The sequence below is a fragment of the Camelus bactrianus genome, chromosome 1 (genome assembly GCF_048773025.1).
Source record: "Camelus bactrianus isolate YW-2024 breed Bactrian camel chromosome 1, ASM4877302v1, whole genome shotgun sequence".
Classification (NCBI taxonomy): domain Eukaryota; kingdom Metazoa; phylum Chordata; class Mammalia; order Artiodactyla; family Camelidae; genus Camelus; species Camelus bactrianus.
The window spans coordinates 108,376,193-108,395,718 of NC_133539.1; the positions used below are offsets into that span (position 1 = coordinate 108,376,193).

The 19,526-nt window shown below is 42.5% G+C and overlaps 1 long non-coding RNA gene and 1 other non-coding gene across 3 annotated transcripts; one reads left to right on the forward strand and one right to left on the reverse strand.

The window, feature by feature from the left end:
• Positions 1 to 497: 497 nt before the first annotated feature.
• Positions 498 to 17,863, forward strand: LOC123614755 (uncharacterized). Of its 2 annotated transcripts, XR_012509333.1 has the most exons (6): positions 498 to 1,438; positions 2,047 to 2,122; positions 4,349 to 4,665; positions 6,356 to 6,456; positions 14,967 to 15,035; positions 15,740 to 17,863. It is a non-coding gene; the product is annotated as an uncharacterized LOC123614755 (long non-coding RNA). The 2 variants fall into 2 exon arrangements; XR_012509332.1 differs by having other exon boundaries at positions 14,967 to 17,863.
• On the reverse strand, positions 9,167 to 9,239 carry TRNAT-AGU (transfer RNA threonine (anticodon AGU)). Its single transcript has one exon. It is a non-coding gene; the product is annotated as a tRNA-Thr (tRNA).
• Positions 17,864 to 19,526: the final 1,663 nt, after the last annotated feature.

Genomic DNA, 19,526 nt, shown 5'->3' on the forward strand with positions numbered 1-19,526 from the left:
TGAGTAATATTCCATTATATAAGTAGTATTCCATTATATAAGTAGTATTCCATTATATATACACAGCTTCTTTATCCAGTCATCTGTTGATGGACATTGAGGTTGCTTCCATGTTTTGGCTGTTGTAAATAGTGCTGCTATGAACATTGAGGTGCATGTATCTTTTCAAATTAGAGTTCTTTCCAGATATATGCCCAGGAGTGGGATTGCTGAATCATATGGTAAGGCTATTTTCAGTTTTTTGAGGAATCTCCATACTGTTTTCCATAATGGCAGTGCCAAACTACATTCCCACCAGCAGTGTAGGAGGGTTAGGATGCTGACTCTTGTCACTGATGCTCTAGGTCTTGATGTAAGTCCCTGGGCTGGGAACTGAGGATGACTGAACGTGTCGTCTCTGACTGTAGCCCATTACTCTTGAATCAAATTTCTCTACCTCCTTTCTCTCTTTTTTTCAGGATAGGACTTACTTTAGTGAGTCCTTAGTTCTTCACATAAATAGACTCCTCATATTTGAGTCTTCAGGCTCAAGCTGAAGTTCTTACCTCTGTGGAGTCTAGATGTGGAGTCAAAGCTGCCCTTGGGCTCTTGATATCAGGATCCATGATGCCCAAAGACTGTAGGGAGAACCCTCAGTTAACTCACTGTTCCCCTGGTGTGAGATGCCTCACCATGGGACAGGAGGAGAGGAAGGTATCTGGTCCCCAGTTTTGTGGCATTGCTGCCCTCCCAGAACACCCCCAGGCTCACTTTGACCAAAGTGAAAAGTGGAGAACTTGCCTTTGCAATGACCCTCTCATCTGTCTCTGCTTCTGCCGTTCTTCAATGCCTGTTACTGGAGGTATGATGTATCCTTAAGTGCCACCTCTCTGCTAGGACTCTCCAGGGGGCTGCCTGTCTTGGCCTGACTGTCATCGGCAGGGCCTTGTGCTGTGAGCCCCTTCCCCTCTTTTCCTCCCATCAAAGCTTACCTGTCCAAGGTGCCACGCCATCAAGAGCTGCTCTTTTCTGGAAAATGATAAGCTGAGAGGTTGGATAATGATCATGACTTTGCCCTATCTCTTCAGCTGACCACCCCTGATGGAATGTGATCAGAGTTGAGAGGTGATATCCACCTTTGGGTTTCAGGACTGAAGACCAAGAGCCTTGCCGTGAACATGAAAATGACAGCTCGCTGGGGAATGGGTAGGGCCCCTGCCTGTTGAGATGTGTTGACAACCCACATGTGTGGCCCTTCACTTACATCCTCCAGGGAGCCTTATAAGCAGAACTTGCAGTTGGATGACTGTTTAGATGCAGAACATGCTGCCTCTCTGCAAAGGCACTTGTGCCTGATGATAGTTAAGATAATGCATGCTGTCTGTCTGCTGGAGTAAGGAAAGCTGGCAGAAGAGATCAAGTCTAGGGCTTCATTCAGGAGGCAACAGAAGAATTGAAGGTGGGTATAACAGAATTAAAATGATGACCAATGGAAGCCATGGAAGTAAGAGAAGTGGGTGAGGATACAAGCAGGCAGAAGAGGGTATTGGAAAAATTTGATCCCAATTATTTTATGGAGAGCTGGGTTCTGGACACAGAGAGGTTTAAGGAGGAATAAGGTAAGTAGGTAGAGGGAAGGTACTGAGAAGGGTGGAATAATGTTCTCCTTGGAGGAGCCTGGGTGAAGGTCATTGTTAGATAGAAGGACAAGGGCAAGGGTACTCCTCTGGAGGTTTGAATACTCACCCTCACAGCAGTCCTGGGTGAGCAGATGGGAGGGCGGATGACTGGAAGAATGAATGAACACTGCCAGTATACTCTCTGAGCTTACAAAGACTTGTTGGGTGAGTCAGAGTTATTAATATAAATAGTAACGGTGGCAACAATATGTCCCAGTGACAGTCCTATTTTAAAAATTAACTTTAAAGTCTATTTTAAAATGTTGTTCTAAATCCCATGTACATTCTCTTTCGCATTCTTTTGAAGATTCCAGTCTGTTATTTACAGTGTTTATTACTTTTAAGCATATGGGAGTACATATGATGTCTGTCCACTTTTTTTTTCCAGAGCTAGTAAACAGACTGGGAACAGGACCGATATAGTCATATTCATTCTGTCATTGACCTTGGGCAGGCTCTCCAAGGTCAGTAAGGGTGGTTGGATTTTTGTCAGAATTGACTTGTTTTCAGCAGGAGCTGGGTCTCCCGCCTACTAACATTTGTAATCTTTCCTTACTATCTAGCCTGCTGTAAAATTACTAGTACAGTTTCCCCAGGCAATGACTTCGTGATTTTCTACTTTTTTATTGATCAATAAACAGTTTTAAACCAAAAAACCCCACAGTGAGAATAGAAACTTATTTGCTACTTGTAACTACCTGCCTTGGAGAAGAAAAAGGGATTGGGAAGATAAGAGCCTGAGGCTCCTGCTGCCTCCCTGATGCCAACACCAATAGATGAAAATAGAATAATGCAGTTGTAGGTTAACAAAACAACGTTTGACTACTCTTTGCTGAGTACCTGGTCATCTCATGAAATTAACCCCTTGTGTCCTTGACCCCTGGATCTGTGTATCACCTTCTGAAAACCTCAGGAAGGCAGACTTCGGCTGGTGTGTTCACTACTCCTTTTCCAGTGCCAAGCACAGTGCCTAGCATCACATTAGGGTTAAGGAAAACATAAGGGAGCTATCAGGATTGAGAATAAGAGGGTGAATTTATTTTTCTGTTATATTGAGACCGGTTTCCAGTAATTTCCTTGCATAAGTTCCATCTCTCCAGCGAGACTTAAGGAGAGAACCCAGGCCCTATGTGTTTTCTTTTTCCTGTGGCATCGAAAGTAGTTTATGACCACGGAAATACCCTCCAGGCGGTAATGACTATGTTTCCAATGGTTACGGCTTCCCATCATCCTATTTGCTTTCTTTTGGTTGTGTTTTCGGGTAAATGGAATTTTGAAAATAAGTTTAGAAAATAAGGCAATATTTTTTAGTAAAACCAAATCAATAACCAGCTAAGGATAACAGAAAATTTGTGATTCGAAAACTGTTCGCATGGGCACATTTTGAAGGATGGAAGAACTTTCTTCTCATGTTTGTTGATATCATTTGTTTTATCCAAGGAGGGAGGATGAAATGAAAGCGTGCTTTTTTTTTAAGCAATATTGAGTCATTTGCTTTTCTGATAAGAAATGCTGAGAAACAGTCAACCTTTGTTTTTCCTGGATTCCACAGGAAACTTACTGACAAACTCCTGATGTCTACGTAATGCTTAAAATCCAGAAATGGCAAATTCAGTGACGACACAGGCAGGGTATCAAGAAAAAGGGAGGGATGGAAGAGCTAGTTTATAGTTCATCAAAGTAAGAATACCCTCTCTACAAATCTTCCTTAAATAAAACATGTGCTTTAACTCACCAAACGTGGAATCACAGACTTTGGGACCTGGAAGGGCGTTGGGAGCCTCTATTTCAGTCTGCTCATTTACATACAAGGAAACGATCCAGAGCTTTTTGAAACAGACCCGTGACTGTTTGAAGTCACATGTGAGTCAGTGGCAGAGCCCTCCTGCTCTGGACCCCAGACCCGGGGGTTGAATAGGGATCACCAGCCCTGATTGTTCTCGTGATACCCGCAGGACACAAAGCTGTGTCCCAGTCGCAGATGGGAGCCCAGGTAGCCTTTTCCTTCCATGCCTTTGCTAGCCCATTTTTCTCCCAGGGGGCCTCCTCAGGTTGCTGGGTACCTCGGGCCCCAGGGTAACCCTTTCCAGGGGGTTGACAGAAAGCCTGGGTGTGTGGCCGGGAGTGAGGTTCATTGCCATGAGGCACTGAACCCACTCCTCCACACCAAGAAGGTTGCCCAGTGCCCAGGGGCTCCGTGTGTCATGGCTGCAGCCCAGCAGACCCACTAGCAGTGAGGCATAAAGCCTTTCACTCAGCCAACTGATGAAAACTCTGTCCTTTTCAAAATGTCCCAGAAAGCCAAAATAACTCATATTTCCCACGCAACGTTAGAGCAGATTTATGCCCCTTTAAGAACACATGGGGTGTAAAAAGATGAAGGGAGAGAGGGCCTAAAGTTTTACATATGGCACCAAGGTAATCCTAGCCGAGTTGGCTCCTCTCCGGAGAGCGCTGGCAGGGTATAATTAGAACGGAGATCGCCATCCCAACAGATCTATACTTGAGCAAATCGTGGCTTAAGACAAAATTGGAACCAAGGCTAAATTTATCAATAAGGGAGTTTAAAAAAAGGAAAAGAAGACAAATGAAGTTGAAATTTCTCCTTGTTTATTTTAATGTGCAGAACATTCGCTAGCTGATTTATGCCACAGCTTCAGTGTATTTTTCATTTTTTATTTATTTTGCAGTTAATTGGATTTCCAGGCTCTGCAGCCAGTCACTGCAATTGATCCTTGAAAAGATGGATTTATTGCTTAGACAGGCAGAATTCTGACAATCTTCAGAGGTTGGAAAATAGAAGAAAACAGCCCATACACAGAGCACTGTGGGTCACCATTGAGTCAGACCAGGAAGATACGTTACAGCCAGCAGGTTCATGCCAGAAGTTCAGCACCAGGAGTCTTCTTGCTAAATGTGCAGCACCCGGACCCAGTGGAATCTTTTGTAGGGTGTTGTCAGTCATCCATGCTTAGGAGGAAATAAAGCTTACGATGGAGACACCAAGGTAGATATCAGATCCCAGAAACGTTGGAAAATTAGCTAAACTTGAAACAGCTCACAAACTTGGTGGCTCACTCTGGAATGGGACCTTATTTTCCCTGCTGGGTAGCCCTGTTGGAATGGCATAATGGCTCGTGGGGGCAGAATCAGTATGGAACTCCTGTCTTCAGCTACTCTTAGCAGAGGGCTCTGGAAATTTGCCAGTGATAAGCAGCAGAACATTACCCTCAGTTCTGCAAAAGTCTGACATCCATTCAGCCATTTGCATATCTTGCATCCATGCATCCATCCATCCATGTAATAATTTTTTATTGAGCCCCTACTATATGCTAATCCCTTTGCCTGGTGCTGAGCATAGAGAATGGATAATAAAACAATATTTTTTCACAAGAATGGAAAATATTTGATAAACTTAGAATGATGGGCTTATTAAACTATAGTGTTATTTACAGCCATAGTTCATCAACCACAAACACAATAATGTGTTTGCATGACATGTTACAACAGAAGCTTTATTCGGTTCATTCAGAAAACATTGGCAAAATAAATTACAGAGGCAAATTCAGATACAGGCTTCAATGTATAAAGTTGTACGTAACAAAAAATACAGGTGCTACTTATAACAATAACTAAGAGATAAAAACTAATGATAAACTATAATTGCACAAAGGATTGTAAACATTTTGCACACTTGTCAGTCCTTTCTTTTGGGCAAGGTGATATTTTGATGACAAATAAATTAACAGATACACACTTGAGTGAACTATTTCCATACAATACAAAAAGAAGTTTGGTTTGCTTTCTTCTTGTAAACATAAGTTTTGCAAAAAATGAAAAATCAATAAAATTGCCTTGCAGGCCAACTAGAGATTTATACCTGGGCAGCAAAGTGATTTTGGAAATGCTTTAAGTGTTAAATAAAAATTTAATTAATAATTAATTAGTATCTTTTCAATGGTATTTTATACATAATAAATGACAAGTCCTTGTCCTCATGGAGATTATAACCTATTGGGCAAGGACTAATTACAAATTTGCTGAGTATCAGGAAGAGAAGTTCAGGAAGCTGCAGGAACGTATTAAAGGGGGACCTACCCTGGTCTGGGGGTTGGGGAAGGCTTCCAGGAGGAAATGCTGTGAGCTGAGACCAGAGACTGAATATACAAATAGACAGTAGTTAGACCATATGTGAAATAGAAATCTGACCCATAATCTGCAGCAACCAGCCCGGGACACCAACCTATTATCTACAGTAACCAGCTTGGGCGGCCAGCCTGCTGTCTGTAAGTCAGACTTGTAGGAAGTCAGACCACTTTCTCCAGCAACCAGCCCAGGAAGCCAAACAATAACCCCTGTAACAACTGGCCCGAAACAGCCAGGACTGTATTAATAACTGATGGCATCCTTAATTTTTGTCCTTACTTAGAATCAACCAGAGAAAGCCAAATATGCACCCCTAACCAATCACGTAGAATGGGCTACTGCTATACGTACTGCTTTCCCATGCCAGCAGCCTCCAACCAGGGTACGCCTGAAACCTGTCCTTTCTGCCTTATAAAACCTTCCTACTCCTCTGCCAGCCTCTGAGACTCAGCCAAAACCCAAGCGGTAGTGGCTGACTCCCTTGCTGTAGCAAGCTCCAGATACACAGCCTTTGCCTGTTCTCACTTGATTGATCTCTGTTGGTTCCACAGACCTGAAGAATGAGCATGTGCGGGCCAGACAGTGGCCAGGAAAAGAGTGTTCCAAGAGATGGAACAGCACGTGCAAAGACCCTAAGACAAGAAAGACTAAGGTACCCTCTTCAAACTGAAGAGTCAACCATGACTGAAATGTGGAGGACGATGCAGAGACTGGAATAAGATAGGGCTGGAGACAGGGTTTTGGGGGGAGGGTTGGGATCCTGCAGGACCTTGTGAGCTGTGTTGGTGACTTGGGCCTTTATCCTAACCTAAACCTCTTTTATGGCTGATGCTTGGGAGTTTCCTCCTTAACCAGTGCGTTTCCATTGTGACTGGTCTCCAGCTCCCGTCTGCTGCTGTGTATGTGAGCTGCTTATGTCCTGAGGGCTTACTTGCTTTGAGAACTTTTTGTTTTTTGTTAGCATTGTTTTCCCGACGCAGATGTATGGGCAAAGATGGCTTACTGTGTGGGTCCTGCTCTATGCCAGGACCAGCGTTCCTGTCCTTCTGAGCGGTGATAAAGGATTCCCCAAGCTCCTCTCTGTCCCTGCGCCCAGCCTGGCCTAGGAGGAAAGGTCAATGTAACAGAGACTGAGACTTATTCCTATATCTGTTCTCACCTTCTATGGTGATAGAACATACTGTCAATTAGATTGGAGGTATTTCCCAGTCTCCTTTGCAGCTCAGTAATTAATAGGCTTTTGGCTAAGGTTGGGCCAATGGAGTTCAAGGGGAAGTGAATATACAACTTCTGGACATGCACCTAAAAGACCAGGGCATGCCTTTCACTTTCCACTGGCTGCGGTGTAAAGGTGGTACCATTTTGGACGATGCGTACCAGGGATGGCAGAACGACCAGAAAGAGCATCATGACTGACGGGGACTGCTTACATCTGGAAAGTAAGGCAAGAGAGAAATCTTTTTATCTTATTCAAGTCACTATTATTTTAATCTCCGCAACCGCAATCTCTCAAAGTGTGGTTCCGGAATCCCTGGGGGTGTGTGTGTAGGGGCGGGGAGACTCTTTCATGAGGCTCATAACAGTACTGACTCTTTATTTGCCTTTTTTATTCTCATTTTCTCATGAGTAGATTCCTGAGTTTTCCAAAGGCTAACATGATGAGTGATATCACAACAGGTTGAATGCAGAAGCCAATACACGAATACAGCTGTCTTCTGTTAAGCCAGATATTAAAGAGCTTCGAAAATGTGAAAAACAATGTCACCCTTCTCAATCAAATTTTTTTGAAAATACAGTTTTTTAAATAAAAATTATGTTTATATCTTTATTATTGCTATTTTAAAATGGCGATTTGTTTAAAAATTCTTTTTTGTTACTTCTAGTTTTTTAAAAATGTTATTTATTTATTTATTTTTAAGTGACACACAGTCAGTTACAATGTGTCAATTTCTGGTGTACAGCACAATGGCTCATGCATATACATACATGTATTTGTTTTCATATTCTTTTTTGTTAAAGGTTATTACAAGATACTAAATATAGGTCCCTGTGCTATACAGAAGAAATCTGTTTGAATTAAAAAAAAGATTTTTTAACAGAGGTACTGGGGGTTGAACCCAGGACCTTGTGTATGCTAAGCACATGCTCTACCACTGAATTATACCCTCTCTCCAGCAATTTTTTTTTAAAATAGCAGTTTTGTTAAAAAAAAAAAAAACCAAATGCATGAAGGAATGTTAATTTTTTTTTTTCCATTTTAATTTCTAATGGTAAATATGGAGAGACGTAACCCACACATATGAAAGCACTTTGGGGCTGTCAATAACAAAGTCCATAAATGTTTGAGAACGACTGTCCTAACTAATCCAGGGAGCTAGACGTTCCTTATTGATGAAAAGTTACCAGCTCCAGGTCCCATGTACCTGCTGTTCTGGGGATCAGCCGAGGTGGCTGTCACTCCTTCTCTTTCTGCACCCTGCTTCTGATCTCTTCTCTCCTGGTTTCCTTTGATTCTCCAGGAATTGTTCAGTTAACATAGAATCCACTGAACATTTCTTTTCCCCTCCAACCTTCACTGCTTCACTCAATAATGAAGTCCCTAATATGGGCTAGGGCGGTGCTTGGTCTGCAGGTCAAGGATGACCGGGACACGGTTGCTACTTTGGCTTGGCTCACAGCAGTGGAGAGGGGCGGTGAGCAGACAGTGGCAGCTCAGGCACTCCTCAGCATAGTCATGGATTGTGTTGGGTGTGGAAGTGACACAGAGAAGGGCTCTGCCTTGGGGGAAGCGGAGGCAGTGTGCAGGGGGGTTTTAAGGCAGAGGTGACTTTGAAGGAAGCTGAAAAATAAATATAAATTAGCAAGTTTCTATGCAAGGAGTGCTGGGAGGGGGAAGGGCGCCCAGGCAGAGGAAACAGCAGGGGCAAGGGCACGGTGACTTCATAGGGCAGGGTGTTTTTGGAAAAGTCTCAGTGGTTCATTATGGGCCAAGAAGCTGGAAAGGGGCCAGGACTCATTAAGTAATGATAAACAATTTGACTTTTAGTTTTAAGGCAGTTGGAAATCATGGAATAATTTTAAACAGAGTGTGATGTGATCATATATGATTTCAGAACGGTAGCAAGGGTTCTTCACCTTGCTTAGGGGCTGTGTTCACCTGCTTCTGAGAGATGCTGCTACATTTTGGCAGGGCTGGTGGGTGGGGGGTCTCTCTGGGGAGACCCCTTTATTCCACACATCACAGCCAATTAATGGCCCCTTCATTTTTGAGAGGAGGCAGGGGAAAAATGATTCTGAGTGTGGATGGTGAAGTATGTGTTTTTTGAAATTAATTAAATCATTAAATTATTTATTTAGGTTAATGGAAGTAGTGGGGATTGAACCCAGGACCTTGTGCATACTAAGCACACACTCTACCACTGAGCTATACCCTCCCCCCAAGTCAGGGTTCTTTTTATTCATCTGTCTGCATAGAACCCCAGGCATTAGTGTCTAAACTCTAGGGAGGGAAGGGCTGTACAATAATTAAAAAGAGCTGTTTTTTGTCTGTAATTATGACTACTTAGCAGTTACAACTAATTACAACTTTATAAGTTTGTCACTAATGATAAATATTTTTGAGCACCTAATACGTGCTGGGCGCCTCTTATGCTGCACGTGCCAGTGCATGTCATCCTCACAGCAACCCCTTCAGCTACGGCCTATGCTATCTCCCTTTGTATGAACAGGATATTGAGGCAGAGAGAATTTATGGGATTAAACGCTGCCGCCTGGACCCTGAGGCTGCACCGTTGACGGTCACCCTGCACTGCCTTCTAGTCAGAAGACTCCATGCAACAGGTTGGGGGACCTGCAGTGTCAGTTCATTATGGTCATAACTTTTCTCTTCTCACCAAGGCCCGAGTGACTGGAGAACTCACAGGTTAGAAGACTGACCAGCAGCTTCAGCGTTGCCTGGGAAGCTTGTTAGAAAGGCAAATTCTGGGGCCCGACCTCAGACCTACTAAATCGGAGACTGTGGAGTCGGGGCCCAGCAAACTGTTTTTCACAATCCCACTGGGTGATTCTGATACATATTGAAGTCTTAAAAGTACGGGATTAGAGCTAAATCCTGGGATGGGGGTGTGCGTGTGGACGGAGGGGGAGGGAACAAATCCGAGGGAGAGACTGGAAGCCAAAGCCCATTTTGGAGGTTGTTGCCGTCACTAGGGTGAGAGCTCAGCTTGAAATCAGATTCTGCAGTTTCGGATCATCTGAGGAGATTTTGAAACATACCAGTGCCCTGACTTCACCCCAAACCTGTTAAATCCGACTCTCTGGGGCATAGAACCCTGGCATCAGTTTGTTTGATTGTTTGTTTGTTTTAAGAAAAGTATCCCCCAGTGATACTGATGTGCAGCTAGGGGTAAGAAAACATGGCTCTCAAACTTGAAGACGCATCAAAATCTCCTGGAGAGCTTGTTAAACAGAGGCTACTGAGCCCCACTCTCAGAGTGTTTGATTTAGCAGGTCTGGGCTGCAGCCTGAAAATCTGCCTCTCCAGCCTGCATCTCTGTATCTCCAGTTCCCAGATGCTGCTGATGCTTCTGGTCCAGGGACCACACTTGGCGAATCACTGCCTTCCTTATGTGTTCACCAATAGCCCTGGCAGGTTAAGCACAGCGGAGGCTTAGGACAGGAGCTGGAGGGCCCCTCCTTCTGCAGTTAACTGGGTCGAGCCAGTGTATCGATGTGTCTATGACGTGATTTATCTCGCTGAAGATGTGAAGCATTCTAATTAATTATCTAGACAGTTTTACCTGCCAGACATATTTATTACTTAAATTTTTAGACCTAAAATTTGTCTTTCCCCAGGACAGTGATTGCTTGAGAGTTGATAAAGAAAGACCAACTTTCGTTTCTCAGTTTTGCCCCTTAAAGGATTTCCCCCAACGTATGGACTTGCAGAATTCAAGTATTCTGAGGGAAATGCTAAGGTTTAAGGTATCATTTTAGATCTACAGCCAGAAATCAGGCTTTTAGAACGATCATAGTTATGGGGCATTCAATAGAATACTCATTACTCAAACAACTTCTGAAAATAGTCCAAGGCAATTTAACTTTTATTCCTGCTGTAGAGCTTGTCACCATTTATTAATCTTAATTTCCCTCAACATCACATATCAGATGAGAGACCGATTTTTTCCCCTCTGTTTCCATAACATTAATATTTAAATGGCAGAGTATGGCACTCATAAACAGCTACGGAGGAGAGGAATCATATCTCTAGGAAGGAAAACCTGGACAAAATGCCACCCCAAGGCGTCTTCCTTAAAAACCGCCCCCAAACAAAGCCAAGAAAATATCCCCAGTACACCTTGCAGAACAGAATAGAAAGATGAAGAGGCATTGCCTGTGAAGTGAATAACATTGTTTCAGAGACCTCCCTTACTAAAGCGAAGAAACAATTGGGGAGGTGGAGGCGGAAGGCTGTGCAGGTGGGGATGCTGGCAGAAGTCCCTGTGCTTTGAACGCTAACACAGCTCACGGAAGAATCCAAAGCACGTTCTCGGCTTGTTTTGTGGCTCCAGGAGGGAATTCAGTTTTATCACTTTAGGTATCTATTTGGCATCAGTTGTGTGCTAGGCTCGGGGCTACAGGAGGCAGGAACACCAAGATGGATGAGGCACAACCTCGGCCTTTAAGCAGCTGGCGGAGAGGATCAGACAAAAGCCCAAGTCCGGTGGGACATGCGCCAGGGAAAGATGTAAACAAAGTGGTGAGGCACCTCAGAGAGGGTGGGCGGAGATTAGGAAGGCAATCGTAGGAGTTTTGAAAGACAGGGTTCTTGCAAATGGAGATCAGAAATTTGGTTTAAGGGAACAGAACTGATTTCACTGTACATTTCCAGAGCATTCATTGAACCTTATGTAAGTCACTACACTGGGTTCTGGGGCTATAAACACGAATAAGACTTTTTCCTGCTCTCAAGCAGTGGGGAAAACAGGCAAGGGCAATTACAGTGCTGCTAAGGCTTCCCGGAGGAGGTGATATCTCAGCTGAGGCCTAAAGAATAAGTGGGGCTTATTCAGAAAAAGATGGAAGGAAGTGGGGAAGAGAAACAGCGGGTACAAAACCCGTGAAGAGAAGAGAGAGCTAGGTGTTTGCAGAACTGAGAGTACAGAGCGTTAGGACAGGTAGAAAGAGAGGTGAGGCTGAGGTGTCATGGAGGCCGGACCAAAGAGGGCCTGGCTTTTAGACACTGGCCCATGAAAGGGTTTAGGCTTTTTCTGTAAGTCATTGGGAACCACTAAGGGATTTTATTACAGGTGCTGTGTGAGAATGTTTAAAATTTAGGCAGATTGTTCTGGTTACGGCGTGGAAGAGGGTTTGGCAGAAGGCAAGACCGGAATCAGGTGATGGTTTAGGAACTTATGGCGGTAAGACAGGTGAGAGATGATGGGGGTTGGTAGAGTGGGTGGAAAGAAGGGTTGAGTTAGAGTGATATCAGTGAACTAGAGTCAATAGGATTGATTGGCAGAGAGGGTGTGCGGTTGGAGAGACAACTCTACATTTATTTGGTTTGGGCTACGTGGATGGTGGTGCCATCCATAAAGTCAGAAAATAAAGGAGGAACAGGCATGAGTTGAGAGATGAGACTAGATGATGAGTTCTGGACGTGTTGAGTTTGTAGAACATTCATAGTGAGGGGACCAACATTCACAGGTGGATACGTGAGTCAGGACAGAGATCTAGATAGTGATTGACGCTGTGGAACAAGAAGAGGTCACCCAGGACGAGTGTAGAATGAAAAGAAAAGAGAAAAGCACACTTCCTATTACTACTTCTTTTTAACACTATGTTGGTGGTCCTGGATGGTTCAATAAGGTAAGAAAAGGACATTAGAGGCATAGGGATTGGAAAGGAGGAATTAAAATAGTCTTTATCTGCAGATCATATAATAATTTACCTAGAAACCCCAAATTACTCCAAAGACTAATTATTAGAAATAATAGGAGTGTTTAGTAAGGTGGCTGGGTATAAGATTAATATAAAAATCAGTTATATTTCTCTGTATCAGTAAAAACTATAAGACAAAATTAAACAGAAAACATCTACAAAATTATTACAGAATATCAAATATCCAGGAATAATCTAAGATAAGATGTGAAAGACCTCTGCAGGGAAAATTACAAAACCTTATTAAAAGCCATTAAAGAAGACCTGAATAAGGAAGGAACATGTATTTTGGATAAGACAATATCATAAAGATTTCAATTGTTATCTATAGATTCAGTATATTTCCAATCAAAATCCTAGGCTTTTTTTCATGGTACTTGATAAGGTTATTTCAAAATTCACATGAAGGGGTAGAGGGCCAGGAGTAGTCAGGATATGTCTGGAAAGAAAGCGCAGGGAGGAAGGACAGGGTAAATTGATACAGAAATAGACAAAGAGGCCAGAGGAATAGATTTGAGATTCATAGATGAAACTTGGGTTTCCTGCGACAGAGGTGACATAGCAGAATAGGAAGAAAGAAAGAGTGATCAATAAATGGAGCTGGGAAAAGATAGTTATCCATTATCCATATGGAAAAAGATAAAATTGCATCCTTGCCTCACACTACGTCAACTCCAAATGGATTAAAGATTTAAAGGTACCTTAAAGAAAGTGAAAGACAAGTTATAAACTTTGGTAAAATATTTGTAATATGCAGAAGTACAAAGTATTATCATCAAAATATGTAAAGAACACCTATAAATCAATAACAAAAGCACACACGTAGAAAAGTGGGATAAATGCACAAACAGAAAAATCGCACATGACCAATAAACGTGTAGAGAGATGGTCAGCATCATTCGTGATCAGGGAAATGCAAATCACAACCACCACGAGATACTATTTTACATCTATTTAATTAGGTAAAAATCACAAAGCCTGACAACACTGAGTAGGAATACAATGACTTTGGAAAAGGGTTTGACCTTATCTCCTAAAGCTGAACATATGATCAGCTTAGAAAAGAGTTTAACATTGTCTCTAAAGCTGAATATTCACATTTCTGATAGCCCAGCAACTCAGCCCATAGGTATATACCTAAGGCAAACTCCTGCATATGTACAACACGATGCATGTAGAACAATGATCACAGCAGCATTGTTGACAATAGGAAAAACCTGGAAAAAACCTAAATGCCCAACATTAAGAGATGAAGAGAATATATGGTCACTATCTGTTATTAACAAAAAATAAATGAACTGCAGTAACTTACAACAATATGGATGAATCTAAGTAATGTCACAGTAAGGAAAAATAACTCTCCAAAGGTTACTTACAGTATGACACTTCCTTAAAAAAAGTAAAATTAAAAGTACTGATATAAATGTCTGTGTATAATCCATGTATATATATGCACAATGTGTATGTACAGCATACATTTTCTATATAACATGTATTATATGTGTACATATGTAATACAAATAAATGCAGTAAAACTATATACAAAGGAAGGCAAGGGAGTGAACCTGGGTTTCGAGAGGATGCTTATCTCAGGTGGGGAAAGGAAGCAGGAGGATGGAATGAGGGGGAAAGCATATGGTTAGATGTGAATCCCTGTCAGGGCTCTAGTTTTATTTTTTGGATGGTGCATTCATGAATGCTTAATACATTATTAAAAATAACTGAGTAAAGGTAGCTCAGGCATGGACCAACAATGAGAGAATCATCAATCAAGGATTGTGATGAATCTAATACTGTGCATCTGAGGTCCAATTAGAGAAAAAGAATTTTCTTAAATGAATGAATGAAGAGAAAATCATCAGTGACAGTGATCAGAGTGAAACCTGATACAGGCAGACCTTCATCACACTCCTGAATTCAATAATGGAATGTACTCGCTAGGGCATCTCTTTAGGGGATTATAAGTAAACTCAAGGAAATTTTGGAAAAACAAGTTTTTAGGACAAGCTATGCCTCGTCTAAAAATGTTCCTCGGTCATTCCTAAAAATGAAAGCTTTTGCTGTTCCTTTATAGCTTAGGGATTCTGTCCTTTTACACTGTCCTCTGGCTTTTATCCCCTGCAGTTAGAGTGAGCTGCTCTCGGATGGTTTGCAATTGAGTTGCATGATCTAAGTCACGTGGACCAAAGGAGACGTATTTAAAGCATGATCTTTTTATTCCAGATTGTTTAAAATAGCCTAAGCATCCAGAGAACCAACAAACCCCCAAATTTCTAATGTGGTACTTTGCAAGTAAGTATTTTAAATTTTATACAAATCATTTTCCTCCTCACCATAATTACCAGCTAAAACTTACTCCACCTTGGATTCTATCCCCCGAGTTTCATTGGTCTGTTTCTTTCTCTCTCATCCCAAATCTTGTCCTGTTGCAGTTGGGACGCTTTGCTGGAGCCCCCCACTGTGGCCTGCCCACTTCGTGTGACCACAGAGACCCCCAATAATGGGACTTTCTCAGCTCATGGAAGTGCAGGCAAACTAGGCTGACTGGTGACCCAACTTTATGAGAACAATTCAGAAACAGTTTCCTTGCTACACAGCAACACCTGCCCTTTACCTGCCCTAGAGTTGTTCAAAGGAATGAGGGACTAGAGAAAATTCTTAAGAAGGAAACAGCCTTAAATATCCATCATGTCATTTGTCCCCATAGTTCAAGGAGGAACTTTCTTCCTTGTGACTATGATGAACTCTAATGAGTTGATGCCCACACTTTAGTCTCTAATGCCCCCAGGTTGAGGCAGAAGTGTGGTAGGGGTCAGAACACCTTCCTGGGTCCGATCATTCTCATGGCTAAAGGATCCTAACAGTACATGATAAAGGTGCCTGACTTCCAAATTCCCAAAATTCCAAATTTCCAAATTCCTGCCATGAAACCCCTTTTAAATCTTAGATTTCATTGAAAATGTTCACTTGTAAAGGATAAGTATTTTATTTTTCAGATAATGGAAACGTCATTTCCAAGGAAATTGAAATGTTCCGCTAGATCATAAGCCTCCGGAAAAGAGCGTTACGCTTCGTATGACTGTCTCCTTGGCCACTAGCACCAGACATGATACATGGCAAATTTTCGAGACTGGAGGTCAGATTATTGGCTACTGTGATGATTTCCTAGTCTGGATACTCAAATCATATCCTACCAATCTTCTCTATCTTCCAAAGGTCGTTCTGGGGAAGCTAATTGAAAGTACTACTCCCAGTAGCAATCTAGCTCCCAGTTTAGGACTCTGTGATGAAACTGGGAAGGAGACATGACTTGGGTCTTGGGTTTTGAGAGACGTGAGCCTGAGGAAGGAGGAAGTGGGTCTCTTACTTCCCCACTGCCCCCTAACCAAATCTTAGGATCATAATGCTCAGGAAAGCCCACGGACAGACAGAGACAAAGAGGAGAGAAAGGTGGATTGTCCCCAGAGAGTCTCTGGGAACATTTCCCAGCCCGTGGACTAGAAGAGGAAGACTAATAAGGATGCCTGACCCACCTCTGGCACCAGGACCGACCTGGGTCTGAGGCAGAAAGGTAAGCAGTTTACCTGGGTGCTGATTTTAGGGCAAAGTCATCCTCCCTGCTAGAAAAAATGGCCCCACTGAATGTCCTGATCGATCAAGATTAGCAATTCCCCCTCTTTAAGGGGAGAGCTAAGAAGAGGAGTAGTTGAACAGGAAGGAAGATGGTGGAGTTCCCACCCCCAGGGTGAGCACTCAGTACGCGTTTGTTAAAAGAATGAATGAAGCCAGGCAGTGTTGCTAGGGAGTTGTTACTATGAGAACTACCATTTGCATGCAAATTTTACATTATTAGCAATTAGGAGCCTCTAGCAAGGAGCCTGATGGAAGGGCCAATATGTTGCTTTTCTGAATAAGATGTGAATGGAGAGGAACACCTCCAGCTTTCCGCAGAGCATGAAACAGAGGCTTGGCTTTAGTTATATCGTATTTAAGACTATGATGTCAGGTAAATAAGTTCTGGAGGCACTACAGAAGCAGGAATGAATTGCATGTGAAAGTTCAGAATATTGGATCTCCAATTCTCTTCTCCAACCCAGTTTCCTTTTCCTCACAAATGGAAAAAGGAAAATCCAAGCCCTAGTTCCTATGAGATGCCAAATTGAGCCAGAGCTAGTTGTGATGTTTGGCTTGCATACTTTAAAGGCTAATGGAAACTGGGGACAAATTAGGAAATATTATGCAGATGATTAAAAAGTTCAGAAGCACCCGAAGTGGAAGTTACGCCATCCAAAGGAGATGGTGGGGACAGCTCTACCCACTTGAAAGAGTCTTTATCTCAGCTAAAACATAGCAGAGGAAAAGTTCTGAAGTTGCCTCAAGATAGATTTAGGACTGGGAGAAATTTCTGATGAGGATTATGAAAACAATCAGGAAATCCACTTACATATGCTCACCCTAGAGTGTGGAGCCTGGGAGGTGATAAAAAATGTTTTTTGAGTGAATGATCAGGTCATGGAATCATTCTTGACTTTCGCTTTGGGTATAAATGCTTTGCATTTTTGACACTTTAGGAATAAAGAAAACTGACCGGATGATTTCTCACATTCCTTCCAGCTCCTTAATCCTACAAACGGCTCAAATTAGTTGATTATTTACTCCAGGAGACCCTAAAGGGTATCTAGAGGTTACAGGTAATCTCATCTTTGTGGCATGAATCCACACTCACACCCTGATTTTCCACCAGAAACGTTTAGACTTTTTCTCCATTGGAAAAGCACGGTCACTGTTTCCTTTCTATCGTGCCGTTAGTTACTCTAATCACTGAGGCTGTGTTACATCCCTCTGATACACATCAGTTCGAGCTATACATGTGCTGTAAGGAGGGGAGAGCGAGAACCTCTCAGCTGTAGTCAAAATTGGTTTCCTGAATGATGCTGCACGGTTTAACTGGAATTTGCATAGTATTCTAGTGGAAAAAAAAAAGATGGGGGTGGAGGGAAGGGTTCCTTTGGTTTTCAGGCTGTTAACTGTAATTAGCCTGGTTTCTGAGATGTAATTATCTTGCAATCTCAAAGCAAACACCCTGGAGGAAATTGCACTGTTAAAGACAGCATGGCATTAAAAATAAATTATTACCCTGGTGCCTGCTATGGCTGCTCATGCTTTGTGATTTGTTGGGGTTTCTGTGAGCAAGTGCTTGTTTAGGGCTGGAGTTGTGCAGCCATGTTGCCACTGTTTGTACTGGAGAGGTGGGAGGCATGGCTTGCTTGGTTGTTATAATGATGTGAAAATTTACCATTATGGTGGCAAAGCCTGGTGTTGTGCTATCCACGCTCCCCTCTCCAATCCTCAATCACCAAGAGACCCAGGGTCAAGGAAAGAGCACTGGGAGTCCTCTTTCGCAGCTGGCACTGATGAACGAGGGGAGAGGAGCGTCATAAACTACAGCTCAGGCAATTCAAATGATTCACAAGGAAAAATTGTGAGGAAGCAAGAATTACCCCACCTATCTTAGGGCCAAACACTGAGGGATCATGAGTCGTCCTCACTGACTGATCACAGAGGCTGGAAAGACCATATCATGGGATTTGGAATCAGAGACTTGTGGGTCTGAACATACGATTGTGCAGGTTGTATACTGCACAAACAGTCCCCACTGAGGGGACGGGGGAGGCTGACATTCCACCAATGTCCCCTGACCAAGCTGTGTGTTCATGGGGCTGCATCCACCCAGGGAAAGGGTATTTTTCCCAATTTGTCAACACCATGGGGATGCCTTCTAAGCTTTATCTGCCCAGAATATGTCACAAAGATGCTATACAGGCCATTACTTATGCTCTGTGTGACTTTGATCAAATTATTCTCTCTGAATCTCGACTTTCCCATGTTAAAAAAAATACTACTACACTGCTACTACTTAACATTATTTTGTGGAGTCAAAACTGAATCTGAAAAGCATGTGCTCAAAAGATGGCAGGAGTTTGGATGATAATAACAGTTATGACCAAGATGATCATTTTCATCAAGAAGTCATCTAGATTGGAGCTTGTACCAAGTCCTGGGCCAGGCACAGAAGCCTACAAGAGGCATGAGAACTTGGCTTCCTCTCTCACGGAGTTGAGGGTTTGGTGGGAGGGACAGTGCACGGACAGAAATAGCTAATTAATTTTGCTATACTTAAAATTTTAAATTAAAAAAAATTTAGTAACATGCGTGCTAAGCATGCACTCTACCACTGAGCTATTACCCCCCCGACCATTGCCCTATACTTTTGTATGGGTTCCGTGAGGTAAAATTCCACAGCCTCTATAGCAGTTTATCTTTGCTGTTAATTCAGTGCTGGGGCTAGCATTTTTACATATCAGAGGGACAAAAGTGGGGAACCCTATAAAATCTGGAGCTGCTGATATGGTAGTGCAAAAAGGGAAGATACGGCGATAGCGAGAAATAGGAAGATGAGAGGGGAATGAGGGAGCAATCAATAATTCAAGGAAGGCTTTGATTGACTAGAATCTTCAATGGGCCAGGCTGATCTGTATTGCAAATAATCTGAATAACTGAAATTCACATATTTATATCATAAAACTGTCATTTTTGCCCACATCACTACTTTTCTTTTAAATTTTATTTGCACCTCTGATGTTTCACTAAATGAATTATGAAATAGAAGGCAAATTAAGTCCACCCAGGTTTTTATCTCACCATCAGGGACATAAAGTTAAATTTGCTCAGACCTATTAATCATGGATTATTAACAAAATATACAAAAAACCCTGCACTGGT